The sequence below is a fragment of the Triticum aestivum genome, chromosome 5A, assembly GCF_018294505.1.
Source record: "Triticum aestivum cultivar Chinese Spring chromosome 5A, IWGSC CS RefSeq v2.1, whole genome shotgun sequence".
Lineage (NCBI taxonomy): Eukaryota > Viridiplantae > Streptophyta > Magnoliopsida > Poales > Poaceae > Triticum > Triticum aestivum.
In genome coordinates, this window is record NC_057806.1 from 63,536,900 (window position 1) to 63,560,549 (window position 23,650).

General features: G+C 47.4%; 47 non-coding genes and 1 pseudogene across 47 annotated transcripts; all 48 read right to left on the reverse strand.

Moving 5' to 3' along the window:
* Positions 1-308: 308 nt before the first annotated feature.
* Positions 309-427, reverse strand: LOC123109177 (5S ribosomal RNA). Its single transcript, XR_006452474.1, has one exon. It is a non-coding gene; the product is annotated as a 5S ribosomal RNA (ribosomal RNA).
* A 365-nt stretch (positions 428-792) lies between these two features.
* Positions 793-910, reverse strand: LOC123108957 (5S ribosomal RNA). Its single transcript, XR_006452300.1, has one exon. It is a non-coding gene; the product is annotated as a 5S ribosomal RNA (ribosomal RNA).
* Positions 911-1,274: 364 nt separating this feature from the next.
* LOC123109658 (5S ribosomal RNA) lies at positions 1,275-1,393 on the reverse strand. The gene has a single exon (XR_006452897.1). It is a non-coding gene; the product is annotated as a 5S ribosomal RNA (ribosomal RNA).
* Positions 1,394-1,758: 365 nt separating this feature from the next.
* Positions 1,759-1,876, reverse strand: LOC123108858 (5S ribosomal RNA). The gene has a single exon (XR_006452197.1). It is a non-coding gene; the product is annotated as a 5S ribosomal RNA (ribosomal RNA).
* Positions 1,877-2,241: 365 nt separating this feature from the next.
* Positions 2,242-2,359, reverse strand: LOC123108966 (5S ribosomal RNA). The gene has a single exon (XR_006452309.1). It is a non-coding gene; the product is annotated as a 5S ribosomal RNA (ribosomal RNA).
* Positions 2,360-2,723: 364 nt separating this feature from the next.
* On the reverse strand, positions 2,724-2,842 carry LOC123108689 (5S ribosomal RNA). The gene has a single exon (XR_006452014.1). It is a non-coding gene; the product is annotated as a 5S ribosomal RNA (ribosomal RNA).
* A 364-nt stretch (positions 2,843-3,206) lies between these two features.
* LOC123108767 (5S ribosomal RNA) lies at positions 3,207-3,324 on the reverse strand. The gene has a single exon (XR_006452092.1). It is a non-coding gene; the product is annotated as a 5S ribosomal RNA (ribosomal RNA).
* A 364-nt stretch (positions 3,325-3,688) lies between these two features.
* On the reverse strand, positions 3,689-3,807 carry LOC123109766 (5S ribosomal RNA). Its single transcript, XR_006453008.1, has one exon. It is a non-coding gene; the product is annotated as a 5S ribosomal RNA (ribosomal RNA).
* Positions 3,808-4,171: 364 nt separating this feature from the next.
* Positions 4,172-4,290, reverse strand: LOC123109492 (5S ribosomal RNA). Its single transcript, XR_006452719.1, has one exon. It is a non-coding gene; the product is annotated as a 5S ribosomal RNA (ribosomal RNA).
* A 365-nt stretch (positions 4,291-4,655) lies between these two features.
* LOC123109863 (5S ribosomal RNA) lies at positions 4,656-4,774 on the reverse strand. The gene has a single exon (XR_006453106.1). It is a non-coding gene; the product is annotated as a 5S ribosomal RNA (ribosomal RNA).
* Positions 4,775-5,139: 365 nt separating this feature from the next.
* On the reverse strand, positions 5,140-5,257 carry LOC123108727 (5S ribosomal RNA). The gene has a single exon (XR_006452054.1). It is a non-coding gene; the product is annotated as a 5S ribosomal RNA (ribosomal RNA).
* Positions 5,258-5,622: 365 nt separating this feature from the next.
* LOC123109565 (5S ribosomal RNA) lies at positions 5,623-5,741 on the reverse strand. The gene has a single exon (XR_006452796.1). It is a non-coding gene; the product is annotated as a 5S ribosomal RNA (ribosomal RNA).
* Positions 5,742-6,106: 365 nt separating this feature from the next.
* On the reverse strand, positions 6,107-6,225 carry LOC123109534 (5S ribosomal RNA). The gene has a single exon (XR_006452761.1). It is a non-coding gene; the product is annotated as a 5S ribosomal RNA (ribosomal RNA).
* A 365-nt stretch (positions 6,226-6,590) lies between these two features.
* Positions 6,591-6,709, reverse strand: LOC123109701 (5S ribosomal RNA). Its single transcript, XR_006452943.1, has one exon. It is a non-coding gene; the product is annotated as a 5S ribosomal RNA (ribosomal RNA).
* Positions 6,710-7,303: 594 nt separating this feature from the next.
* Positions 7,304-7,421, reverse strand: LOC123108930 (5S ribosomal RNA). Its single transcript, XR_006452274.1, has one exon. It is a non-coding gene; the product is annotated as a 5S ribosomal RNA (ribosomal RNA).
* Positions 7,422-7,786: 365 nt separating this feature from the next.
* LOC123109471 (5S ribosomal RNA) lies at positions 7,787-7,905 on the reverse strand. The gene has a single exon (XR_006452698.1). It is a non-coding gene; the product is annotated as a 5S ribosomal RNA (ribosomal RNA).
* A 365-nt stretch (positions 7,906-8,270) lies between these two features.
* On the reverse strand, positions 8,271-8,389 carry LOC123108690 (5S ribosomal RNA). Its single transcript, XR_006452015.1, has one exon. It is a non-coding gene; the product is annotated as a 5S ribosomal RNA (ribosomal RNA).
* A 365-nt stretch (positions 8,390-8,754) lies between these two features.
* Positions 8,755-8,872, reverse strand: LOC123109011 (5S ribosomal RNA). Its single transcript, XR_006452351.1, has one exon. It is a non-coding gene; the product is annotated as a 5S ribosomal RNA (ribosomal RNA).
* Positions 8,873-9,236: 364 nt separating this feature from the next.
* On the reverse strand, positions 9,237-9,355 carry LOC123108668 (5S ribosomal RNA). Its single transcript, XR_006451994.1, has one exon. It is a non-coding gene; the product is annotated as a 5S ribosomal RNA (ribosomal RNA).
* Positions 9,356-9,720: 365 nt separating this feature from the next.
* LOC123108628 (5S ribosomal RNA) lies at positions 9,721-9,839 on the reverse strand. Its single transcript, XR_006451954.1, has one exon. It is a non-coding gene; the product is annotated as a 5S ribosomal RNA (ribosomal RNA).
* A 364-nt stretch (positions 9,840-10,203) lies between these two features.
* On the reverse strand, positions 10,204-10,321 carry LOC123108866 (5S ribosomal RNA). Its single transcript, XR_006452206.1, has one exon. It is a non-coding gene; the product is annotated as a 5S ribosomal RNA (ribosomal RNA).
* Positions 10,322-10,685: 364 nt separating this feature from the next.
* LOC123108838 (5S ribosomal RNA) lies at positions 10,686-10,803 on the reverse strand. Its single transcript, XR_006452173.1, has one exon. It is a non-coding gene; the product is annotated as a 5S ribosomal RNA (ribosomal RNA).
* Positions 10,804-11,168: 365 nt separating this feature from the next.
* LOC123108722 (5S ribosomal RNA) lies at positions 11,169-11,287 on the reverse strand. The gene has a single exon (XR_006452049.1). It is a non-coding gene; the product is annotated as a 5S ribosomal RNA (ribosomal RNA).
* Positions 11,288-11,652: 365 nt separating this feature from the next.
* LOC123109561 (5S ribosomal RNA) lies at positions 11,653-11,771 on the reverse strand. Its single transcript, XR_006452791.1, has one exon. It is a non-coding gene; the product is annotated as a 5S ribosomal RNA (ribosomal RNA).
* Positions 11,772-12,136: 365 nt separating this feature from the next.
* On the reverse strand, positions 12,137-12,255 carry LOC123109522 (5S ribosomal RNA). The gene has a single exon (XR_006452749.1). It is a non-coding gene; the product is annotated as a 5S ribosomal RNA (ribosomal RNA).
* A 365-nt stretch (positions 12,256-12,620) lies between these two features.
* Positions 12,621-12,739, reverse strand: LOC123109472 (5S ribosomal RNA). The gene has a single exon (XR_006452699.1). It is a non-coding gene; the product is annotated as a 5S ribosomal RNA (ribosomal RNA).
* A 365-nt stretch (positions 12,740-13,104) lies between these two features.
* On the reverse strand, positions 13,105-13,223 carry LOC123109533 (5S ribosomal RNA). Its single transcript, XR_006452760.1, has one exon. It is a non-coding gene; the product is annotated as a 5S ribosomal RNA (ribosomal RNA).
* Positions 13,224-13,588: 365 nt separating this feature from the next.
* LOC123109557 (5S ribosomal RNA) lies at positions 13,589-13,707 on the reverse strand. Its single transcript, XR_006452786.1, has one exon. It is a non-coding gene; the product is annotated as a 5S ribosomal RNA (ribosomal RNA).
* A 364-nt stretch (positions 13,708-14,071) lies between these two features.
* On the reverse strand, positions 14,072-14,190 carry LOC123109550 (5S ribosomal RNA). Its single transcript, XR_006452779.1, has one exon. It is a non-coding gene; the product is annotated as a 5S ribosomal RNA (ribosomal RNA).
* A 365-nt stretch (positions 14,191-14,555) lies between these two features.
* On the reverse strand, positions 14,556-14,674 carry LOC123109767 (5S ribosomal RNA). The gene has a single exon (XR_006453010.1). It is a non-coding gene; the product is annotated as a 5S ribosomal RNA (ribosomal RNA).
* A 365-nt stretch (positions 14,675-15,039) lies between these two features.
* Positions 15,040-15,158, reverse strand: LOC123109436 (5S ribosomal RNA). The gene has a single exon (XR_006452664.1). It is a non-coding gene; the product is annotated as a 5S ribosomal RNA (ribosomal RNA).
* Positions 15,159-15,523: 365 nt separating this feature from the next.
* LOC123108884 (5S ribosomal RNA) lies at positions 15,524-15,642 on the reverse strand. The gene has a single exon (XR_006452226.1). It is a non-coding gene; the product is annotated as a 5S ribosomal RNA (ribosomal RNA).
* A 365-nt stretch (positions 15,643-16,007) lies between these two features.
* Positions 16,008-16,126, reverse strand: LOC123108787 (5S ribosomal RNA). Its single transcript, XR_006452113.1, has one exon. It is a non-coding gene; the product is annotated as a 5S ribosomal RNA (ribosomal RNA).
* A 365-nt stretch (positions 16,127-16,491) lies between these two features.
* Positions 16,492-16,610, reverse strand: LOC123109672 (5S ribosomal RNA). Its single transcript, XR_006452913.1, has one exon. It is a non-coding gene; the product is annotated as a 5S ribosomal RNA (ribosomal RNA).
* A 365-nt stretch (positions 16,611-16,975) lies between these two features.
* LOC123109544 (5S ribosomal RNA) lies at positions 16,976-17,094 on the reverse strand. Its single transcript, XR_006452772.1, has one exon. It is a non-coding gene; the product is annotated as a 5S ribosomal RNA (ribosomal RNA).
* Positions 17,095-17,459: 365 nt separating this feature from the next.
* On the reverse strand, positions 17,460-17,578 carry LOC123108774 (5S ribosomal RNA). The gene has a single exon (XR_006452099.1). It is a non-coding gene; the product is annotated as a 5S ribosomal RNA (ribosomal RNA).
* A 365-nt stretch (positions 17,579-17,943) lies between these two features.
* Positions 17,944-18,062, reverse strand: LOC123109641 (5S ribosomal RNA). The gene has a single exon (XR_006452876.1). It is a non-coding gene; the product is annotated as a 5S ribosomal RNA (ribosomal RNA).
* A 365-nt stretch (positions 18,063-18,427) lies between these two features.
* Positions 18,428-18,546, reverse strand: LOC123108630 (5S ribosomal RNA). The gene has a single exon (XR_006451956.1). It is a non-coding gene; the product is annotated as a 5S ribosomal RNA (ribosomal RNA).
* Positions 18,547-18,911: 365 nt separating this feature from the next.
* On the reverse strand, positions 18,912-19,030 carry LOC123109839 (5S ribosomal RNA). Its single transcript, XR_006453083.1, has one exon. It is a non-coding gene; the product is annotated as a 5S ribosomal RNA (ribosomal RNA).
* A 363-nt stretch (positions 19,031-19,393) lies between these two features.
* Positions 19,394-19,513, reverse strand: LOC123109755 (5S ribosomal RNA). Its single transcript, XR_006452995.1, has one exon. It is a non-coding gene; the product is annotated as a 5S ribosomal RNA (ribosomal RNA).
* Positions 19,514-19,876: 363 nt separating this feature from the next.
* On the reverse strand, positions 19,877-19,995 carry LOC123109726 (5S ribosomal RNA). Its single transcript, XR_006452967.1, has one exon. It is a non-coding gene; the product is annotated as a 5S ribosomal RNA (ribosomal RNA).
* Positions 19,996-20,359: 364 nt separating this feature from the next.
* On the reverse strand, positions 20,360-20,478 carry LOC123109861 (5S ribosomal RNA). Its single transcript, XR_006453104.1, has one exon. It is a non-coding gene; the product is annotated as a 5S ribosomal RNA (ribosomal RNA).
* A 365-nt stretch (positions 20,479-20,843) lies between these two features.
* LOC123108676 (5S ribosomal RNA) lies at positions 20,844-20,962 on the reverse strand. The gene has a single exon (XR_006452001.1). It is a non-coding gene; the product is annotated as a 5S ribosomal RNA (ribosomal RNA).
* A 365-nt stretch (positions 20,963-21,327) lies between these two features.
* Positions 21,328-21,433, reverse strand: LOC123109053 (uncharacterized; annotated as a pseudogene).
* A 364-nt stretch (positions 21,434-21,797) lies between these two features.
* LOC123108816 (5S ribosomal RNA) lies at positions 21,798-21,916 on the reverse strand. Its single transcript, XR_006452148.1, has one exon. It is a non-coding gene; the product is annotated as a 5S ribosomal RNA (ribosomal RNA).
* A 298-nt stretch (positions 21,917-22,214) lies between these two features.
* Positions 22,215-22,333, reverse strand: LOC123109629 (5S ribosomal RNA). Its single transcript, XR_006452862.1, has one exon. It is a non-coding gene; the product is annotated as a 5S ribosomal RNA (ribosomal RNA).
* Positions 22,334-22,722: 389 nt separating this feature from the next.
* LOC123109556 (5S ribosomal RNA) lies at positions 22,723-22,841 on the reverse strand. Its single transcript, XR_006452785.1, has one exon. It is a non-coding gene; the product is annotated as a 5S ribosomal RNA (ribosomal RNA).
* A 367-nt stretch (positions 22,842-23,208) lies between these two features.
* On the reverse strand, positions 23,209-23,327 carry LOC123108633 (5S ribosomal RNA). The gene has a single exon (XR_006451959.1). It is a non-coding gene; the product is annotated as a 5S ribosomal RNA (ribosomal RNA).
* Positions 23,328-23,650: the final 323 nt, after the last annotated feature.

Below are 23,650 nucleotides of genomic sequence, written 5' to 3' on the forward strand. Positions count from 1 at the left end.
ACGGCCGTACATTCTTACTATCATTACAACCGTCGCCTACTAATGGATAATGCCCTATACTACTTACTCTCTCGCTCAACTACGAAGACGAGTTTACCACGATTTCCACCCCTCCCTCTATACCGCAGCAACACGTATTTTACACCCCTTTCAGAACGCGCTTTTCGCGCCCCAACTCTCCCTAGACGCGTGACTAATGAGCTCCGAGCTAAAACATATCGCAAATGTCAAAAATATGATGACAGGCTTAATATATATCACGCACGTGCGTTCTGTTCCTCACGTACGTACAAAAATAATTAAAAAAGGGAATGCAACACGAGGACTTCCCAAGAGGTCACCCATCCTAGTACTACTCTCGCCCAAGCACGCTTAACTTCGGAGTTCTGATGGGATCCGGTGCTTTAGTGCTGGTATGATCGCATCCGACATGTTACCCCCGGCTTCATCCCTTATGCTTCCCACTCCCACGTCCGCTACAAAGACGGCCGTACATTCTTACTACCATTACAACCGTCGCCTACTAATGGATAATGCCCTATACTACTTACTCTCTCGCTCAACTACGTAGACGAGTTTACCACAATTTCCACCCCTCCCTCTATACCGCAGCAACACGTATTTTACACCCCTTTCAGAACGCGCTTTTCGCGCCCCAACTCTCCCTAGACGCGTGACTAATGAGCTCCGAGCTAAAACATATCGCAAATGTCAAAAATATGATGACAGGCTTAATATATATCACGCACGTGCGTTCTGTTCCTCACGTACGTACAAAAATAATTAAAAAAGGGAATGCAACAGGAGGACTTCCCAGGAGGTCACCCATCCTAGTACTACTCTCGCCCAAGCACGCTTAACTTCGGAGTTCTGATGGGATCCAGTGCTTTAGTGCTATATGATCGCATCCGACATGTTACCCCGGCTTCATCCCTTATGCTTCCCACTCCCACGTCCGCTACAAAGACGGCCGTACATTCTTACTACCATTACAACCGTCGCCTACTAATGGATAATGCCCTATACTACTTACTCTCTCGCTCAACTACGAAGACGAGTTTACCACGATTTCCACCCCTCCCTCTATACCGCAGCAACACGTATTTTACACCCCTTTCAGAACGCGCTTTTCGCGCCCCAACTCTCCCTAGACGCGTGACTAATGAACTCAGAGCTAAAACATATCGCAAATGTCAAAAATATGATGACATGCTTAATATATATCACGCACGTGCGTTCTGTTCCTCACGTACGTACAAAAATAATTAAAAAAGGGAATGCAACACGAGGACTTCCCAGGAGGTCACCCATCCTAGTACTACTCTCGCCCAAGCACGCTTAACTTCGGAGTTTTGATGGGATCCGGTGCTTTAGTGCTGGTATGATCGCATCCGACATGTTACCCCCGGCTTCATCCCTTATGCTTCCCACTCCCACGTCCGCTACAAAGACGGCCGTACATTCTTACTACCGTTACAACCGTCGCCTACTAATGGATAATGCCCTATACTACTTACTCTCTCGCTCAACTACGATGACGAGTTTACCAAGATTTCCACCCCTCCCTCTATACCGCAGCAACACGTATTTTACACCGCTTTCAGAACGCGCTTTTCGCGCCCCAACTTTCCCTAGACGCGTGACTAATGAGCTCCGAGCTAAAACATATCGCAAATGTCAAAAATATAATGACAGGCTTAATATATATCACGCACGTGCGTTCTGTTCCTCACGTACGTACAAAAATAATTAAAAAAGGGAATGCAACACGAGGACTTCCCAGGAGGTCACCCATCCTAGTACTATTCTCACCCAAGCACGCTTAACTTCGAGTTCTGATGGGATCCGGTGCTTTAGTGCTGGTATGATCGCATACGACATGTTACCCCCGGCTTCATCCCTTATGCTTCCCACTCCCACGTCCGCTAGAAAGACGGCCGTACATTCTTACTACCATTACAACCGTCGCCTACTAATGGATAATGCCCTATACTACTTACTCTCTTGCTCAACTACGAAGACGAGTTTACCACGATTTCCACCCCTCCCTCTATACCGCAGCAACACGTATTTTACACCCCTTTCAGAACGCGCTTTTCGCGCCCCAACTCTCCCTAGACGCGTGACTAATGAGCTCCGAGCTAAAACATATCGCAAATGTCAAAAATATGATGACAGGCTTAATATATATCACGCACGTGCGTTCTGTTCCTCACATACGTACAAAAATAATTAAAAAAGGGAATGCAACAGGAGGACTTCCCAGGAGGTCACCCATCCTAGTACTACTCTCGCCCAAGCACGCTTAACTTCAGAGTTCTGATGGGATCCGGTGCTTTAGTGCTATATGATCGCATCCGACATGTTACCCCGGCTTCATCCCTTATGCTTCCCACTCCCACGTCCGCTACAAAGACGGCCGTACATTCTTACTACCATTACAACCGTCGCCTACTAATGGATAATGCCCTATACTACTTACTCTCTCGCTCAACTACGAAGACGAGTTTACCACGATTTCCACCCCTCCCTCTATACCGCAGCAACACGTATTTTACACCCCTTTCAGAACGCGCTTTTCACGCCCCAACTCTCCCTAGACGCGTGACTAATGAGCTCCGAGCTAAAACATATCGCAAATGTCAAAACTATGATGACAGGCTTAATATATATCACGCACGTGCGTTCTGTTCCTCACGTACATACAAAAATAATTAAAAAAGGGAATGCAACAGGAGGACTTCCCAGGAGGTCAACCATCCTAGTACTACTCTCGCCCAAGCACGCTTAACTTCGGAGTTCTGATGGGATCCGGTGCTTTAGTGCTGGTATGATCGCATCCGACATGTTACCCCGGCTTCATCCCTTATGCTTCCCACTCCCACGTCCGCTACAAAGACGGCCGTACATTCTTACTATCATTACAACCGTCGCCTACTAATGGATAATGCCCTATACTACTTACTCTCTCGCTCAACTACGAAGACGAGTTTACCACGATTTCCACCCCTCCCTCTATACCGCAGCAACACGTATTTTACACCCCTTTCAGAACGCGCTTTTCGCGCCCCAACTCTCCCTAGACGCGTGACTAATGAGCTCCGAGCTAAAACATATCGCAAATGTCAAAAATATGATGACAGGCTTAATATATATCACGCACGTGCGTTCTGTTCCTCACGAACGTACAAAAATAATTAAAAAAGGGAATGCAACACGAGGACTTCCCAGGAGGTCACCCATCCTAGTACTACTCTCGCCCAAGCACGCTTAACTTCGGAGTTCTGATGGGATCCGGTGCTTTAGTGCTATATGATCGCATCCAACATGTTACCCCGGCTTCATCCCTTATGCTTCCCACTCCCACGTCCGCTACAAAGACGGCCGTACATTCTTACTACCATTACAACCGTCGCCTACTAATGGATAATGCCCTATACTACTTACTCTCTCGCTCAACTACGAAGACGAGTTTACCACGATTTCCACCCCTCCCTCTATACCGCAGCAACACGTATTTTACACCCCTTTCAGAACGCGCTTTTCACGCCCCAACTCTCCCTAGACGCGTGACTAATGAGCTCCGAGCTAAAACATATCGCAAATGTCAAAACTATGATGACAGGCTTAATATATATCACGCACGTGCGTTCTGTTCCTCACGTACGTACAAAAATAATTAAAAGAGGGAATGCAACAGGAGGACTTCCCAGGAGGTCACCCATCCTAGTACTACTCTCGCCCAAGCACGCTTAACTTCGGAGTTCTGATGGGATCCGGTGCTTTAGTGCTGGTATGATCGCATCCGACATGTTACCCCGGCTTCATCCCTTATGCTTCCCACTCCCACGTCCGCTACAAAGACGGCCGTACATTCTTACTATCATTACAACCGTCGCCTACTAATGGATAATGCCCTATACTACTTACTCTCTCGCTCAACTACGAAGACGAGTTTACCACGATTTCCACCCCTCCCTCTATACCGCAGCAACACGTATTTTACACCCCTTTCAGAACGCGCTTTTCGCGCCCCAACTCTCCCTAGACGCGTGACTAATGAGCTCCGAGCTAAAACATATCGCAAATGTCAAAAATATGATGACAGGCTTAATATATATCACGCACGTGCGTTCTGTTCCTCACGAACGTACAAAAATAATTAAAAAAGGGAATGCAACACAAGGACTTCCCAGAAGGTCACCCATCCTAGTACTACTCTCGCCCAAGCACGCTTAACTTCGGAGTTCTGATGGGATCCGGTGCTTTAGTGCTGGTATGATCGCATCCGACATGTTACCCCCGGCTTCATCCCTTATGCTTCCCACTCCCACGTCCGCTACAAAGACGACCATACATTCTTACTACCATTACAACCGTCGCCTACTAATGGATAATGCCCTATACTACTTACTCTCTCGCTCAACTACGAAGACGAGTTTACCACGATTTCCACCCCTCCCTCTATACCGCAGCAACACGTATTTTACACCGCTTTCAGAACGCGCTTTTCGCGCCCCAACTCTCCCTAGACGCGTGACTAATGAGCTCCGAGCTAAAACATATCGCAAATGTCAAAAATATAATGACAGGCTTAATATATATCACGCACGTGCGTTCTGTTCCTCACGTACGTACAAAAATAATTAAAAAAGGGAATGCAACAGGAGGACTTCCCAGGAGGTAACCCATCCTAGTACTACTCTCACCCAAGCACGCTTAACTTCGGAGTTCTGATGGGATCCGGTGCTTTAGTGCTGGTATGATCGCATCCGACATGTTACCCCCGGCTTCATCCCTTATGCTTCCCACTCCCACGTACGCTACAAAGACGGCCGTACATTCTTACTACCATTACAACCGTCGCCTACTAATGGATAATGCCCTATACTACTTGCTCTCTCGCTCAACTACGAAGACGAGTTTACCACGATTTCCACCCCTCCCTCTATACCGCAGCAACACGTATTTTACACCCCTTTCAGAACGCGCTTTTCGCGCCCCAACTCTCCCTAGACGCGTGACTAATGAGCTCCGAGCTAAAACATATCGCAAATGTCAAAAATATGATGACAGGCTTAATATATATCACGCACGTGCGTTCTGTTCCTCACGTACGTACAAAAATAATTAAAAAAGTGAATGCAACACGAGGACTTCCAGGAGGTCACCCATCCTAGTACTACTCTCGCCCAAGCACGCTTAACTTCGGAGTTCTAATGGGATCCGGTGCTTTAGTGCTAGTATGATCGCATCCGACATGTTACCTCCGGCTTCATCCCTTATGCTTCCCACTCCCACGTCCGCTACAAAGACGGCCGTACATTCTTACTATCATTACAACCGTCGCCTACTAATGGATAATGCCCAATACTACTTACTCTCTCGCTCAACTACGAAGACGAGTTTACCACGATTTTCACCCCTCCCTCTATACCGCAGCAACATGTATTTTACACCCCTTTCAGAACGCGCTTTTCGCGCCCCAACTCTCCCTAGACGCGTGACTAATGAGCTCCGAGCTAAAACATATCGCAAATGTCAAAAATATGATGACATGCTTAATATATATCACGCACGTGCGTTCTGTTCCTCACGTATGTACAAAAATAATTAAAAAAGGGAATGCAACACGAGGACTTCCCAGAAGGTCACCCATCCTAGTACTACTCTCGCCCAAGCACGCTTAACTTTGGAGTTCTAATGGGATCCAGTGCTTTAGTGCTGGTATGATCGCATCCGACATGTTACCCCAGGCTTCATCCCTTATGCTTCCCACTCCCACGTCCGCTACAAAGACGGCCGTACATTCTTACTACCATTACAACCGTCGCCTACTAATGGATAATGCCCTATACTACTTACTCTCTCGCTCAACTACGAAGACGAGTTTACCAAGATTTCCACCCCTCCCTCTATACCGCAGCAACACGTATTTTACACCCCTTTCAGAACGTGCTTTTCGCGCCCCAACTCTCCCTAGACGCGTGACTAATGAGCTCCGAGCTAAAACATATCGCAAATGTCAAAAATATAATGACAGGCTTAATATATATCACGCACATGCGTTCTGTTCCTCACGTACGTACAAAAATAATTTAAAAAGGGAATGCAACACGAGGACTTCCCAGGAGGTCACCCATCCTAGTACTACTCTCACCCAAGCACGCTTAACTTCGGAGTTCTGATGGGATCCGGTGCTTTAGTGCTGGTATGATCGCATCCGACATGTTACCCCCGGCTTCATCCCTTATGCTTCCCACTCCCACGTCCGCTACAAAGACGGCCGTACATTCTTACTACCATTACAACCGTCGCCTACTAATGGATAATGCCCTATACTACTTACTCTCTCGCTCAACTACGAAGACGAGTTTACCACGATTTCCACCCCTCCCTCTATACCGCAGCAACACGTATTTTACACCCCTTTCAGAACGCGCTTTTCGCGCCCCAACTCTCCCTAGACGCGTGACTAATGAGCTCCGAGCTAAAACATATCGCAAATGTCAAAAATATGATGACAGGCTTAATATATATCACGCACGTGCGTTCTGTTCCTCACGTACGTACAAAAATAATTAAAAAAGGGAATGCAACACGAGGACTTCCCAGGAGGTCACCCATCCTAGTACTACTCTCATCCAAGCACGCTTAACTTCGGAGTTCTGATGGGATCCGGTGCTTTAGTGCTGGTATGATCGCATCCGACATGTTACCCCCGGCTTCATCCCTTATGCTTCCCACTCCCACGTCCGCTACAAAGACGGCCGTACATTCTTACTACCATTACAACCGTCGCCTACTAATGGATAATGCCCTATACTACTTACTCTCTCGCTCAACTACGAAGACGAGTTTACCACGATTTCCACCCCTCCCTCTATACCGCAGCAACACGTATTTTACACCCTTTCAGAACGCGCTTTTCGCGCCCCAACTCTCCCTAGACGCGTGACTAATGAGCTCCGAGCTAAAACATATCGCAAATGTCAAAAATATGATGACAGGCTTAATATATATCACGCACGTGCGTTCTGTTCCTCACGTACCTACAAAAATAATTAAAAAAGGGAATGCAACACGAGGACTTCCCAGGAGGTCACCCACCCTAGTACTACTCTTGCGCAAGCACGCTTAACTTCGGAGTTCTGACTTTTCGCGCCCCAACTCTCCCTAGACGCGTGACTAATGAGCTCCGAGCTAAAACATATCGCAAATGTCAAAAATATGATGACAGGCTTAATATATATCACGCACGTGCGTTCTGTTCCTCACGTACGTACAAAAATAATTAAAAAAGGGAATGCAACACGAGGACTTCCCAGGAGGTCACCCATCCTAATACTACTCTCGCCCAAGCATGCTTAACTTCGGAGTTCTGATGGGATCTGGTGCTTTAGTGCTGTATGATCGCATCCGACATGTTACCCCCGGCTTCATCCCTTATGCTTCCCACTCCCACGTCCGCTACAAAGACGACCGTACATTCTTACTACCATTACAACCGTCGCCTACTAATGGATAATGCCCTATACTACTTACTGTCTCGCTCAACTACGAAGACGAGTTTACCATGATTTCCACCCCTCCCTCTATACCGCAGCAACACGTATTTTACACCCCTTTCATAACACGCTTTTCGCGCCCCAACTCTCCCTAGACGCGTGACTAATGAGCTCCGAGCTAAAACATATCGCAAATGTCAAAAATATGATGACATGCTTAATATATATGACGCACGTACGTTCTGTTCCTCACGTACGTACAAAAATAATTAAAAAAGGGAATGCAACACGAGGACTTCCTAGGAGGTCACCCATCCTAGTACTACTCTCGCCCAAGCACGCTTAACTTCGGAGTTCTGATGGGATCCGGTGCTTTAGTGCTGGTATGATCGCATCCGACATGTTACCCCCGGCTTCATCCCTTATGCTTCCCACTCCCACGTCCGCTACAAAGACGGCCGTACATTCTTACTACCATTACAACCGTCGCCTACTAATGGATAATGCCCTATACTACTTACTCTCTCGCTCAACTACGATGACGAGTTTACCAAGATTTCCACCCCTCCCTCTATACCGCAGCAACACGTATTTTACACCGCTTTCAGAACGCGCTTTTCGCGCCCCAACTCTCCCTAGACGCGTGACTAATGAGCTCCGAGCTAAAACATATCGCAAATGTCAAAAATATAATGACAGGCTTAATATATATCACGCACGTGCGTTCTGTTCCTCACGTACGTACAAAAATAATTAAAAAAGGGAATGAGACAAGAGGACTTCCCAGGAGGTCACCCATCCTAGTACTACTCTCACCCAAGCACGCTTAACTTCGGAGTTCTGATGGGATCCGGTGCTTTAGTGCTGGTATGATCGCATCCGACATGTTACCCCCGGCTTCATCCCTTATGCTTCCCACTCCCACGTCCGCTACAAAGACGGCCGTACATTCTTACTACCATTACAACCGTCGCCTACTAATGGATAATGCCCTATACTACTTACTCTCTCGCTCAACTACGAAGACGAGTTTACCACGATTTCCACCCCTCCCTCTATACCGCAGCAACACGTATTTTACACCCCTTTCAGAACGCGCTTTTCGCGCCCCAACTCTCCCTAGACGCGTGACTAATGAGCTCCGAGCTAAAACATATCGCAAATGTCAAAAATATGATGACAGGCTTAATATATATCACGCACGTGCGTTCTGTTCCTCACGTACGTACAAAAATAATTAAAAAAGGGAATGCAACAGGAGGACTTCCCAGGAGGTCACACATCCTAGTACTACTCTCGCCCAAGCACGCTTAACTTCGGAGTTCTGATGGGATCCGGTGCTTTAGTGCTATATGATCGCAACCGACATGTTACCCCGGCTTCATCCCTTATGCTTCCCACTCCCACGTCCGCTACAAAGACGGCCGTACATTCTTACTACCATTACAACCGTCACCTACTAATGGATAATGCCCTATACTACTTACTCTCTCGCTCAACTACGAAGACGAGTTTACCACGATTTCCACCCCTCCCTCTATACCGCAGCAACACGTATTTTACACCCCTTTCAGAACGCGCTTTCCGCGCCCCAACTCTCCCTAGACACGTGACTAATGAGCTCCGAGCAATAACATATCGCAAATGTCAAAAATATGATGACAGGCTTAATATATATCACGCACGTGCGTTCTGTTCCTCACGTACGTACAAAAATAATTAAAAAAAGGAATGCAACACGAGGACTTCCCAGGAGGTCACCCATCCTAGTACTACTCTCATCCAAGCATGCTTAACTTCGGAGTTCTGATGGGATCCGGTGCTTTAGTGCTGGTATGATCGCATCCGACATGTTACCCCCGGCTTCATCCCTTATGCTTCCCACTCCCACGTCCGCTACAAAGACGGCCGTACATTCTTACTACCATTACAACCGTCGCCTACTAATGGATAATGCCCTATACTACTTACTCTCTCGCTCAACTACGAAGACGAGTTTACCACGATTTCCACCCCTCCCTCTATACCGCAGCAACACGTATTTTACACCCCTTTCAGAAAGCGCTTTTCGCGCCCCAACTCTCCCTAGACGCGTGACTAATGAGCTCCGAGCTAAAACATATCGCAAATGTCAAAAATATGATGACAGGCTTAATATATATCACGCACGTGCGTTCTGTTCCTCACGTACGTACAAAAATAATTAAAAAAGGGAATGCAACACGAGGACTTCCTAGGAGGTCACCCATCCTAGTACTACTCTCGCGCAAGCACGCTTAACTTCGGAGTTCTGATGGGATCCGGTGCTTTAGTGCTGGTATGATCGCATCCGGCATGTTACCCCCGGCTTCAACCCTTATGCTTCCCACTCCCACGTCCGCTACAAAGACGGCCGTACATTCTTACTACCATTACAACCGTCGCCTACTAATGGATAATGCCTATACTACTTACTCTCTCGCTCAACTACGAAGACGAGTTTACCACGATTTCCACCCCTCCCTCTATACCGCAGCAACACGTATTTTATACCCCTTTCAGAACGCGCTTTTCGCGCCCCAACTCTCCCTAGACGCGTGACTAATGAGCTCCGAGCTAAAACATATCGCAAATGTCAAAAATATGATGACATGTTTAATATATATCACGCACGTGCGTTCTGTTCCTCACGTACGTACAAAAATAATTAAAAAAGGGAATGCAACACGAGGACTTCCTAGGAGGTCACCCATCCTAATACTATTCTCGCCCAAGCACGCTTAACTTCGGAGTTCTGATGGGATCCGGTGCTTTAGTGCTGTATGATCGCATCCGACATGTTACCCCCGGCTTCATCCCTTATGCTTCCCACTCCCACGTCCGCTACAAAGACGGCCGTACATTCTTACTACCATTACAACCGTCGCCTACTAATGGATAATGCCCTATACTACTTACTGTCTCGCTCAACTACGAAGATGAGTTTACCACGATTTCCACCCCTCCCTCTATACCGCAGCAACACGTATTTTACACCCCTTTCATAACGCGCTTTTCGCGCCCCAACTCTCCCTAGACGCGTGACTAATGAGCTCCGAGCTAAAACATATCGCAAATGTCAAAAATATGATGATTGTTTAATATATATCACGCACGTGCGTTCTGTTCCTCACGTACGTACAAAAATAATTAAAAAAGGGAATGCAACACGAGGACTTCCTAGGAGGTCACCCATCCTAATACTACTCTCGCCCAAGCACGCTTAACTTCGGAGTTCTGATGGGATCCGGTGCTTTAGTGCTGTATGATCGCATCCGACATGTTACCCCCGGCTTCATCCCTTATGCTTCCCACTCCCACGTCCGCTACAAAGACGGCCGTACATTCTTACTACCATTACAACCGTCGCCTACTAATGGATAATGCCCTATACTACTTACTGTCTCGCTCAACTACGAAGATGAGTTTACCACGATTTCCACCCCTCCCTCTATACCGCAGCAACACGTATTTTACACCCCTTTCATAACGCGCTTTTCGCGCCCCAACTCTCCCTAGACGCGTGACTAATGAGCTCCGAGCTAAAACATATCGCAAATGTCAAAAATATGATGACAGGCTTAATATATATGACGCACGTGCGTTCTGTTCCTCACGTACGTACAAAAATAATTAAAAAAGGGAATGCAAGACGAGGACTTCCCACGAGGTCACCCATCCTAGTACTACTCTCGCCCAAGCACGCTTAACTTCGAAGTTCTGATGGGATCCGATGCTTTAGTGCTGGTATGATCGCATCCGACATGTTACCCCCGGCTTCATCCCTTGTGCTTCCCACTCCTACGTCCGCTACAAAGCCGACCGTAAATTCTTACTACCATTACAACTGTCGCCTACTAATGGATAATGCCCTATACTACTTACTCTCTCGCTCAACTACGAAGACGAGTTTACCACGATTTCAACCCCTCCCTCTATACCGCAGCAACACGTATTTTACACCCCTTTCAGAATGCGCTTTTCGCGCCCCAACTCTCCCTAGACGCGTGATTAATGAGCTCCGAGCTAAAACATATCGCAAATGTCAAAAATATGATGACAGGCTTAATATATATCACGCACGTGCGTTCTGTTCCTCACGTATGTACAAAAATAATTAGAAAAGGGAATGCAACACGAGGACTTCCCAGGAGGTCACCCATCCTAGTACTACTCTCGCCCAAGCACGCTTAACTTCGGAATTCTGATGGGATCCGGTGCTTTAGTGCTGGTATGATCGCATCCGACATGTTACCCCCGACTTCATCCCTTATGCTTCCCACTCCCACGTCCGCTACAAAGTCGGCCGTATATTCTTACTACCATTACAACCGTCGCCTACTAATGGATAATGCCCTATACTACTTACTCTCTCGCTCAACTACGAAGACGAGTTTACCACGATTTCAACCCCTCCCTCTATACCGCAGCAACACGTATTTTACACCCCTTTCAGAATGCGCTTTTCGCGCCCCAACTCTCCCTAGACGCGTGATTAATGAGCTCCGAGCTAAAACATATCGCAAATGTCAAAAATATGATGACATGCTTAATATATATCACGCACGTGCATTCTGTTCCTCACGTATGTACAAAAATAATTAAAAAAGGGAATGCAACACGAGGACTTCCCAGGAGGTCACCCATCCTAGTACTACTCTCGCCCAAGCACGCTTAACTTCGGAGTTCTGATGGGATCCGGTGCTTTAGTGCTGGTATGATCGCATCCGACATGTTACCCCCGGCTTCATCCCTTATGCTTCCCACTCCCACGTCCGCTACAAAGACGGCCGTACATTCTTACTACCATTACAACCGTCGCCTACTAATGGATAATGCCCTATACTACTTACTGTCTCGCTCAACTACGAAGACGAGTTTACCACGATTTCCACCCCTCCCTCTATACCGCAGCAACACGTATTTTACACCCCTTTCATAACGCGCTTTTCGCGCCCCAACTCTCCCTAGACGCGTGACTAATGAGCTCCGAGCTAAAACATATCGCAAATGTCAAAAATATGATGACAGGCTTAATATATATGACACACGTGCGTTCTGTTCCTCACGTACGTACAAAAATAATTAAAAAAGGGAATGCAACACGAGGACTTCCTAGGAGGTCACCCATCCTAGTACTACTCTCGCCCAAGCACGCTTAACTTCGGAGTTCTGATGGGATCCGGTGCTTTAGTGCTGGTATGATCGCATCCGACATGTTACCCCCGGCTTCATCCCTTATGCTTCCCACTCCCACGTCCGCTACAAAGACGGCCGTACATTCTTACTACCATTACAACCGTCGCCTACTAATGGATAATGCCCTATACTACTTACTGTCTCGCTCAACTACGAAGACGAGTTTACCACGATTTCCACCCCTCCCTCTATACCGCAGCAACACGTATTTTACACCCCTTTCATAACGCGCTTTTCGCGCCCCAACTCTCCCTAGACGCGTGACTAATGAGCTCCGAGCTAAAACATATCGCAAATGTCAAAAATATGATGACAGGCTTAATATATATGACGCACGTGCATTCTGTTCCTCACGTACGTACAAAACTAATTGAAAAAGGGAATGCAACACGAGGACTTCCCAGGAGGTCACCCATCCTAGTACTACTCTCGCCCAAGCACGCTTAACTTCGGAGTTCTGATGGGATCCGGTGCTTTAGTGCTGGTATGATCGCATCCGACATGTTACCCCCGGCTTCATCCCTTATGCTTCCCACTCCCACGTCCGCTACAAAGCCGGCCGTACATTCTTACTACCATTACAACCGTCGCCTACTAATGGATAATGCCCTATACTACTTACTGTCTCGCTCAACTACGAAGACGAGTTTACCACGATTTCCACCCCTCCCTCTATACCGCAGCAACACGTATTTTACACCCCTTTCATAACGCGCTTTTCGCGCCCCAACTCTCCCTAGACGCGTGACTAATGAGCTCCGAGCTAAAACATATCGCAAATGTCAAAAATATGATGACAGGCTTAATATATATGACGCACGTGCGTTCTGTTCCTCACGTATGTACAAAAATAATTAAAAAAGGGAATGCAACACGAGGACTTCCCAGGAGGTCACCCATCCTAGTACTACTCTCGCCCAAGCACGCTTAACATCGGAGTTCTGATGGGATCCGGTGCTTTAGTGCTGGTATGATCGCATCCGACATGTTACCCCCGGCTTCATCCCTTATGCTTCCCACTCCCACGTCCGCTACAAAGCCGGCCGTACATTCTTACTACCATTACAACCGTCGCCTACTAATGGATAATGCCCTATACTACTTACTCTCTCGCTCAACTACGAAGACGAGTTTACCACGATTTCCACCCCTCCCTCTATACCGCAGCAACACGTATTTTACACCCCTTCATAACGCGCTTTTCGCGCCCCAACTCTCCCTAGACGCGTGACTAATGAGCTCCGAGCTAAAACATATCGCAAATGTCAAAAATATGATGACATGCTTAATATATATCACGCACGTGCGTTCTGTTCCTCACGTATGTACAAAAATAATTAGAAAAGGGAATGCAACACGAGGACTTCCCAGGAGGTCACCCATCCTAGTACTACTCTCGCCCAAGCACGCTTAACTTCGAAGTTCTGATGGGATCCGGTGCTTTAGTGCTGGTATGATCGCATCCGACATGTTACCCCCGGCTTCATCCCTTATGCTTCCCACTCCCACGTCCGCTACAAAGACGGCCGTACATTCTTACTACCATTACAACCGTCGCCTACTAATGGATAATGCCCTATACTACTTACTGTCTCGCTCAACTACGAAGACGAGTTTACCACGATTTCCACCCCTCCCTCTATACCGCAGCAACACGTATTTTACACCCCTTTCATAACGCGCTTTTCGCGCCCCAACTCTCCCTAGACGCGTGACTAATGAGCTCCGAGCTAAAACATATTGCAAATGTCAAAAATATGATGACAGGCTTAATATATATGACGCACGTGCGTTCTGTTCCTCACGTACGTACAAAAATAATTAAAAAAGGGAATGCAACAGGAGGACTTCCCAGGAGGTCACCCATCCTAGTACTACTCTCGCCCAAGCACGCTTAACTTCGGAGTTCTGATGGGATCCGGTGCTTTAGTGCTGGTATGATCGCATCCGACATGTTACCCCCGGCTTCGTCCCTTATGCTTCCCACTCCCACGTCCGCTACAAAGCCGGCCGTACATTCTTACTACCATTACAACCGTCGCCTACTAATGGATAATGCCCTATACTACTTACTCTCTCGCTCAACTACGAAGATGAGTTTACCACGATTTCCACCCCTCCCTCTATACCGCAGCAACACGTATTTTACACCCCTTTCAGAACACGCTTTTCGCGCCCCAACTCTCCCTAGACGCGTGATTAATGAGCTCCGAGCTAAAACATATCGCAAATGTCAAAAATATGATGACAGGCTTAATATATATGACGCACGTGCGTTCTGTTCCTCACGTTTGTACAAAAATAATTAAAAAAGGGAATGCAACACGAGGACTTCCCAGGAGGTCACCCATCCTAGTACTACTCTCGCCCAAGCACACTTAACTTCGGAGTTCTGATGGGATCCGGTGCTTTAGTGCTGGTATGATCGCATCCGACATGTTACCCCCGGCTTCATCCCTTATGCTTCCCACTCCCACGTCCGCTACAAAGCCGGCCGTACATTCTTACTACCATTACAACCGTCGCCTACTAATGGATAATGCCGTATACTACTTACTCTCTCGCTCAACTACGAAGACGAGTTTACCACGATTTCCACCGCTCCCTCTATACCGCAGCAACACGTATTTTACACCCGTTTCAGAACGCGCTTTTCGCGCCCCAACTCTCCCTAGACGCGTGACTAATGAGCTCCGAGCTAAAACATATCGCAAATGTCAAAAATATGATGACAGGCTTAATATATATCACGCACGTGCGTTCTGTTCCTCATGTACGTACAAAAATAATTAATAAAGGGAATGCACCACGAGGACTTCCCAGGAGGTCACCCATCCTAGTACTCCTCTCGCCCAAGCACGCTTAACTTGAAAGTTCTGATGGGATTCGGTGCTATAGTGCTGGTATGATCGCATCCAACATGTTACCCCCGGCTTCATCCCTTATGCTTCCCACTCCCACGTCCTCTACAAGGACGGCCGTACATTCTTACTACCATTACAACCGTCGCCTACTAATGGATAATGCCCTATACTACTTACTCTCTCGTTCAACTACGAAGACGAGTTTACCACGATTTCCACCCCTCCCTCTATACCGCAGCAACACGTATTTTACACCCCTTTCAGAACGCGCTTTTCGCGCCCCAACTCTCCCTAGACACGTGACTAATGAGCTCCGAGCTAAAACATATCGCAAATGTCAAAAATATGATGACAGGCTTAATATATATCACGCACGTGCGTTCTGTTCCTCACGTACGTACAAAAATAATTAAAAAAGGGAAGGCAACACGAGGACTTCCCAGGAGGTCACCCATCCTAGTACTACTCTCGCCCAAGCACGCTTAACTTCGGAGTTCTGATGGGAACCGGTGCTTTAGTGATGGTATGATCGCATCCGACATGTTACCCCCGGCTTCATCCCGTATGCTTCCCACTCCCACGTCCGCTACAAAGACGGCCGTACATTCTTACTACCATTACAAGCGTCGCCTACTAATGGATAATGCCCTATACTACTTACTCTCTCGCTCAACTACGAAGACGAGTTTACCACGATTTCCACCCCTCCCTCTATACCGCAGCAACACGTATTTTACACCCCTTTCAGAACGCGCTTTTCGCGCCCCAACTCTCCCTAGACGCGTGACTAATGAGCTCCGAGCTAAAACATATCGCAAATGTCAAAAATATGATGACAGGCTTAATATATATCACGCACGTGCGTTCTGTTCCTCACGTACGTACAAAAATAATTAAAAAAGGGAAGGCAACACGAGGACTTCCCAGGAGGTCACCCATCCTAGTACTACTCTCGCCCAAGCACGCTTAACTTCGGAGTTCTGATGGGATCCGGTGCTTTGGTGCTGGTATGATCGCATCCGACATGTTACCCCCGGCTTCATCCCTTATGCTTCCCACTCCCACGTCCGCTACAAAGCCGGCCGTACATTCTTACTACCATTACAACCGTCGCCTACTAATGGATAATGCCCTATACTACTTACTGTCTCGCTCAACTACGAAGACGAGTTTACCACGATTTCCACCCCTCCCTCTATACCGCAGCAACACGTATTTTACACCCCTTTCAGAACGCGCTTTTCGCGCCCCGACTCTCTCTAGACGCGTGACTAATGAGCTCCGAGCTAAAACATATCGCAAATGTCAAAAATGTGATGACAGGCTTAATATATATCACGCACGTGCGTTCTGTTCCTCACGTACGTACAAAAATAATTAAAAAAGGGAATGCAACACGAGGACTTCCCAGGAGGTCACCCATCCTAGTACTACTCTCGCCCAAGCACGCTTAACTTCGGAGTTCTGATGGGATCCGGTGCTTTAGTGCTGGTATGATCGCATCCGACATGTTACCACCGGCTTCATCCCTTATGCTTCCTACTCCCACGTCCGCTACAAAGACGGCCGTACATTCTTACTATCATTACAACCGTCGCCTACTAATGGATAATGCCCTATACTACTTACTCTCTCGCTCAACTACGAAGACGAGTTTACCACGATTTCCACCCCTCCCTCTATACCGCAGCAACACGTATTTTACACCCCTTTCAGAACGCGCTTTTCGCGCCCCAACTCTCCCTAGACGCGTGACTAATGAGCTCCGAGCTAAAACATATCGCAAATGTCAATAATATGATGACAGGCTTAATATATATCACGCACGTGCGTTCTGTTCCTCACGTATGTACAAAAATAATTAGAAAAGGGAATGCAACACGAGGACTTCCCAGGAGGTCACCCATCCTAGTACTCCTCTCGCCCAAGCACGCTTAACTTGAAAGTTCTGATGGGATTCGGTGCTTTAGTGCTGGTATGATCGCATCCGACATGTTACCCCCGGCTTCATCCCTTATGCTTCCCACTCCCACGTCCGCTACAAAAACGGCCGTACATTCTTACTATCATTACAACCGTCGCCTACTAATGGATAATGCCCTATACTACTTACTCTCTCGCTCAACTACGAAGACGAGTTTACCACGATTTCCACCCCTCCCTCTATACCACAGCAACACGTATTTTACACCCCTTTCAGAACGCGCTTTTCGCGCCCCAACTCTCCCTAGACGCGTGACTAATGAGCTCCGAGCTAAAACATATCGCAAATGTCAAAAATATGATGACAGGCTTAATATATATCACGCACGTGCGTTCTGTTCCTCACGTACGTACAAAAATAATTAGAAAAGGGAATGCAACACGAGGACTTCCCAGGAGGTCACCCATCCTAGTACTACTCTCGCCCAAGCACGCTTAACTTCGGAGTTCTGATGGGAACCGGTGCTTTAGTGCTGGTATGATCGCATCCGACATGTTACCCCCGGCTTCATCCCTTATGCTTCCCACTCCCACGTCCGCTACAAAGACGGCCGTACATTCTTACTACCATTACAAGCGTCGCCTACTAATGGATAATGCCCTATACTACTTACTCTCTCGATCAACTACGAAGAAGAGTTTACCACGATTTCAACCCCTCCCTCTATACCGCAGCAACACGTATTTTACACCCGTTTCAGAACGCGCTTTTCGCGCCCCAACTCTCCCTAGACGCGTGACTAATGAGCTCCGAGCTAAAACATATCACAAATGTCAAAAATATGATGACATGCTTAATATATATCACGCACGTGCGTTCTGTTCCTCACGTACGTACAAAAATAATTAAAAAAGGGAATGCAGCACGAGGACTTCCCAAGAGGTCACCCATCCTAGTACTACTCTCGCCCAAGCACGCTTAACTTTGGAGTTCTGATGGGATCCGGTGCTTTGGTGCTGGTATGATCGCATCCGACATGTTACCCCCGGCTTCATCCCTTATGCTTCCCACTCCCACGTCCGCTACAAAGACGGCCGTACATTCTTACTACCATTACAACCGTCGCCTACTAATGGATAATGCCCTATACTACTTACTCTCTCGCTCAACTACGAAGACGGGTTTACCACGATTTCCACCCCTCCCTCTATACCGCAGCAACACGTATTTTACACCCCTTTCAGAACGCGCTTTTCGCGCCCCAACTCTCTCTAGACGCGTGACTAATGAGCTCCGAGCTAAAACATATCGCAAATGTCAAAAATGTGATGACAGGTTTAATATATATCACGCACGTGCGTTTTGTTCCTCACGTACGTACAAAAATAATTAAAAAAGGGAATGCAACACGAGGACTTCCCAGGAGGTCACCCATCCTAGTACTACTCTCGCCCAAGCACGCTTAACTTCGGAGTTCTGATGGGATCCGGTGCTTTAGTGCTGCTTTGATCGCATCCGACATGTTACCCGGCTTCATCCCTTATGCTTCCCACTCCCACGTCCGCTACAAAGACGGCCGTACATTCTTACTATCATTACAACCGTCGCCTACTAATGGATAATGCCCTATACTACTTACTCTCTCGCTCAACTACGAAGACGAGTTTACCACGATTTCCACCCCTCCCTCTATACCGCAGCAACACGAATTTTACACCCCTTTCAGAACGCGCTTTTCGCGCCCCAACTCTCCCTAGACGCGTGACTAATGAGCTCTGAGCTAAAACATATCGCAAATGTCAAAAATGTGATGACAGGCTTAATATATATCACGCACGTGCGTTCTGTTCCTGACGTACGTACAAAAATAATTAAAAAAGGGAATGCAACACGAGGACTTCCCAGGAGGTCACCCATCCTAGTACTACTCTCGCCCAAGCACGCTTTAACTTCGGAGTTCTGATGGGATCCGGTGCTTTAGTGCTGGTATGATCGCATCCGACATGTTACCCGGCTTCATCCCTTATGCTTCCCACTCCCACGTCCGCTACAAAGACGGCCGTACATTCTTACTATCATTACAACCGTCGCCTACTAATGGATAATGCCCTATACTACTTACTCTCTCGCTCAACTACGAAGACGAGTTTACCACGATTTCCACCCCTCCCTCTATACCACAGCAACACGTATTTTACACCCCTTTCAGAACGCGCTTTTCGCGCCCCAACTCTCCCTAGACGCGTGACTAATAAGCTCCGAGCTAAAACATATCGCAAATGTCAAAAATATGATGACAGGCTTAATATATATCACGCACGTGCGTTCTGTTCCTCACGTACATACAAAAATAATTAAAAAAGGGAATGCAACACGAGGACTTCCCAGGAGGTCACCCATCCTAGTACTACTCTCGCCCAAGCACGCTTAACTTCAGAGTTCTGATGGGAACTGGTGCTTTAGTGCTGGTATGATCGCATCCAACATGTTACCCCCGGCTTCATCCCTTATGCTTCCCACTCCCACGTCCGCTACAAAGACGGCCGTACATTCTTACTACCATTACAACCGTCGCCTACTAATGGATAATGCCCTATACTACTTACTCTCTCGCTCAACTACGAAGACGAGTTTACCACGATTTCCACCCCTCCCTCTATACCGCAGCAACACGTATTTTACACCCGTTCAGAACGCGCTTTTCGCGCCCCAACTCTCCCTAGACGCATGACTAATGAGCTCCGAGCTAAAACATATCGCAAATGTCAAAAATATGATGACATGCTTAATATATATCACGCACGTGCGTTCTGTTCCTCACGTACGTACAAAGATAATTAAAAAAGGGAATGCAACACGAGGACTTCCCAGGAGGTCACCCATCCTAGTACTACTCTCGCCCAAGCACGCTTAACTTCAGAGTTCTGATGGGAGCCGGTGCTTTAGTGCTGGTATGATCGCATCCGACATGTTACCCCCGGCTTCATCCCTTATGCTTCCCACTCCCACGTCCGCTACAAAGACGGCCATACATTCTTACTACCATTACAACCGTCGCCTACTAATGGATAATGCCCTATACTACTTACTCTCTCGCTCAACTACGAAGACGAGTTTACCACGATTTCCACCCCTCCCTCTATACCGCAGCAACACGTATTTTACACCCCTTTCAGAACGCGCTTTTCGCGCCCCAACACTCCCTAGACGCGTGACTAATGAGCTCCGAGCTAAAACATATCGCAAATGTCAAAAATATGACGACAGGCTTAATATATATCACGCGCGTGCGTTCTGTTCAACACGTACGTACAAAAATAATTAAAAAAGGGAAGGCAACACGAGGACTTCCCAGGAGGTCACCCATCCTAGTACTACTCTCGCCCAAGCACGCTTAACTTCGAAGTTCTGATGGGATCCGGTGCTTTAGTGCTGGTATGATCGCATCTGACATGTTACCCCCGGCTTCATCCCTTATGCTTCCCACTCCCACGTCCGATACAAAGACGGCCGTACATTCTTACTACCATTACAACCGTCGCCTACTAATGGATAATGCCCTATACTACTTACTCTCTCGCTCAACTACGAAGACGAGTTTACCACGATTTCCACCCCTCCCTCTATACCGCAGCAACACGTATTTTACACCCCTTTCAGAACGCGCTTTTCGCGCCCCAACTCTCCCTAGACGCGTGACTAATGAGATCCAAGCTAAAACATATCGCAAATGTCAAAAATATGATGACAGGCTTAATATATATCATGCACGTGCGTTATGTTCCTCACGTACGTACAGAAATAATTAAAAAAGGGAATGCAGCACGAAGTCACCCATCCTAGTACTACTCTCGCCCAAGCACGCTTAACTTTGGAGTTCTGATGGGATCCGGTGCTTTAGTGCTGGTATGATCGCATCCGACATATTACCCCCGGCTTCATCCCTTATGCTTCCCACTCCTACGTCCGCTACAAAGACGGCCGTACATTCTTACTACCATTACAACCGTCGCCTACTAATGGATAATGCCCTATACTACTTACTCTCTCGCTCAACTACGAAGACGAGTTTACCACGATTTCCACCCCTCCCTTTATACCGCAGCAACACGTATTTTACACCCGTTCAGAACGCGCTTTTCGCGCCCCAACTCTCCCTAGACGCATGACTAATGAGCTCCGAGCTAAAACATATCGCAAATGTCAAAAATATGATGACAGGCTTAATATATATCACGCACGTGCGTTCTGTTCCTCACGTACGTACAAAGATAATTAAAAAAGGGAATGCAACACGAGGACTTCCCAGGAGGTCACCCATCCTAGTACTACTCTCGCCCAAGCACGCTTAACTTCGGAGTTCTGATGGGATCCGGTGCTTTAGTGCTGGTATGACGGCCGTACATTCTTACTACCATTACAACCGTCGCCTACTAATGGATAATGCCCTATACTACTTACTCTCTCGCTCAACTACGAAGACAAGTTTACCACGATTTCCACCCCTCCCTTTATACCGCAGCAACACGTATTTTACACCCGTTCAGAACGCGCTTTTCGCGCCCCAACTCTCCCTAGACGCATGACTAATGAGCTCCGAGCTAAAACATATCGCAAATGTCAAAAATATGATGACAGGCTTAATATATATCACGCACGTGCGTTCTGTTCCTCACGTACGTACAAAGATAATTAAAAAAGGGAATGCAACACGAGGACTTCCCAGGAGGTCACCCATCCTAGTAATACTCTCGCCCAAGCACGCTTAACTTCGGAGTTCTGATGGGATCCGGTGCTTTAGTGCTGGTATGATCGCATCCGACATGTTACCCCCGGCTTCATCCCTTATGCTTCCCACTCCCTTCATCCCTTATGCTTCCCACTCCCACGTCCGCTACAAAGACGGCCGTACATTCTTACTACTATTACAACCGTCGCCTACTAATGGATAATGCCCTATACTACTTACTCTCTCGCTCAACTACGAAGACGAGTTTACCACGATTTCCACCCCTCCCTCTATACCGCAGCAACACGTATTTTACACCCGTTCAGAACGCGCTTTTCGCGCCCCAACTCTCCCTAGACGCATGACTAATGAGCTCCGAGCTAAAACATATCGCAAATGTCAAAAATATGATGACATGCTTAATATATATCACGCACGTGCGTTCTGTTCCTCACGTACGTACAAAGATAATTAAAAAAGGGAATGCAACACGAGGACTTCCCAGGAGGTCACCCATCCTAGTACTACTCTCGCCCAAGCACGCTTAACTTCGGAGTTCTGATGGGATCCGGTGCTTTAGTGCTGGTATGATCGCATCCGACATGTTACCCCCGGCTTCATCCCTTATGCTTCCCACTCCCACGTCCGCTACAAAGACGGCCGTACATTCTTACTACCAATACAACCGTCGCCTACTAATGGATAATGCCCTATACTACTTACTCTCTCGCTCAACTACGAAGACGAGTTTACCACGATTTCCACCCCTCCCTCTATACCGCAGCAACACGTATTTTTTACACCCCTTTCAGAACGCGCTTTTCGCGCCCCAACTCTCCCTAGACGCGTGACTAATGAGCTCCGAGCTAAAACATATCGCAAATGTCAAAAATATAACGACAGGCTTAATATATATCACGCACGTGCGTTCTGTTCCTCAAGTACGTACAAAAATAATTAAAAAAGGGTAGGCAACACGAGGACTTCCCAGGAGGTCACCCATCCTAGTACTACTCTCGCCCAAGCACGCTTAACTTCGAAGTTCTGATGGGATCCGGTGCTTTAGTGCTGGTATGATCGCATCCGACATGTTACCCCCGGCTTCATCCCTTATGCTTCCCACTCCCACGTCCGCTACAAAGACGGCCGTACATTCTTACTACCATTACAACCGTCGCCTACTAATGGATAATTCCCTATACTACTTACTCTCTCGCTCAACTACGAAGACGAGTTTACCACGATTTCCACCCCTCCCTCTATACCGCAGCAACACGTATTTTACACCCCTTTCAGAACGCGCTTTTCGCGCCCCAACTCTCCCTAGACGCGTGACTAATGAGCTCCAAGCTAAAACATATCGCAAATGTCAAAAATATGATGACAGGCTTAATATATATCACGCACG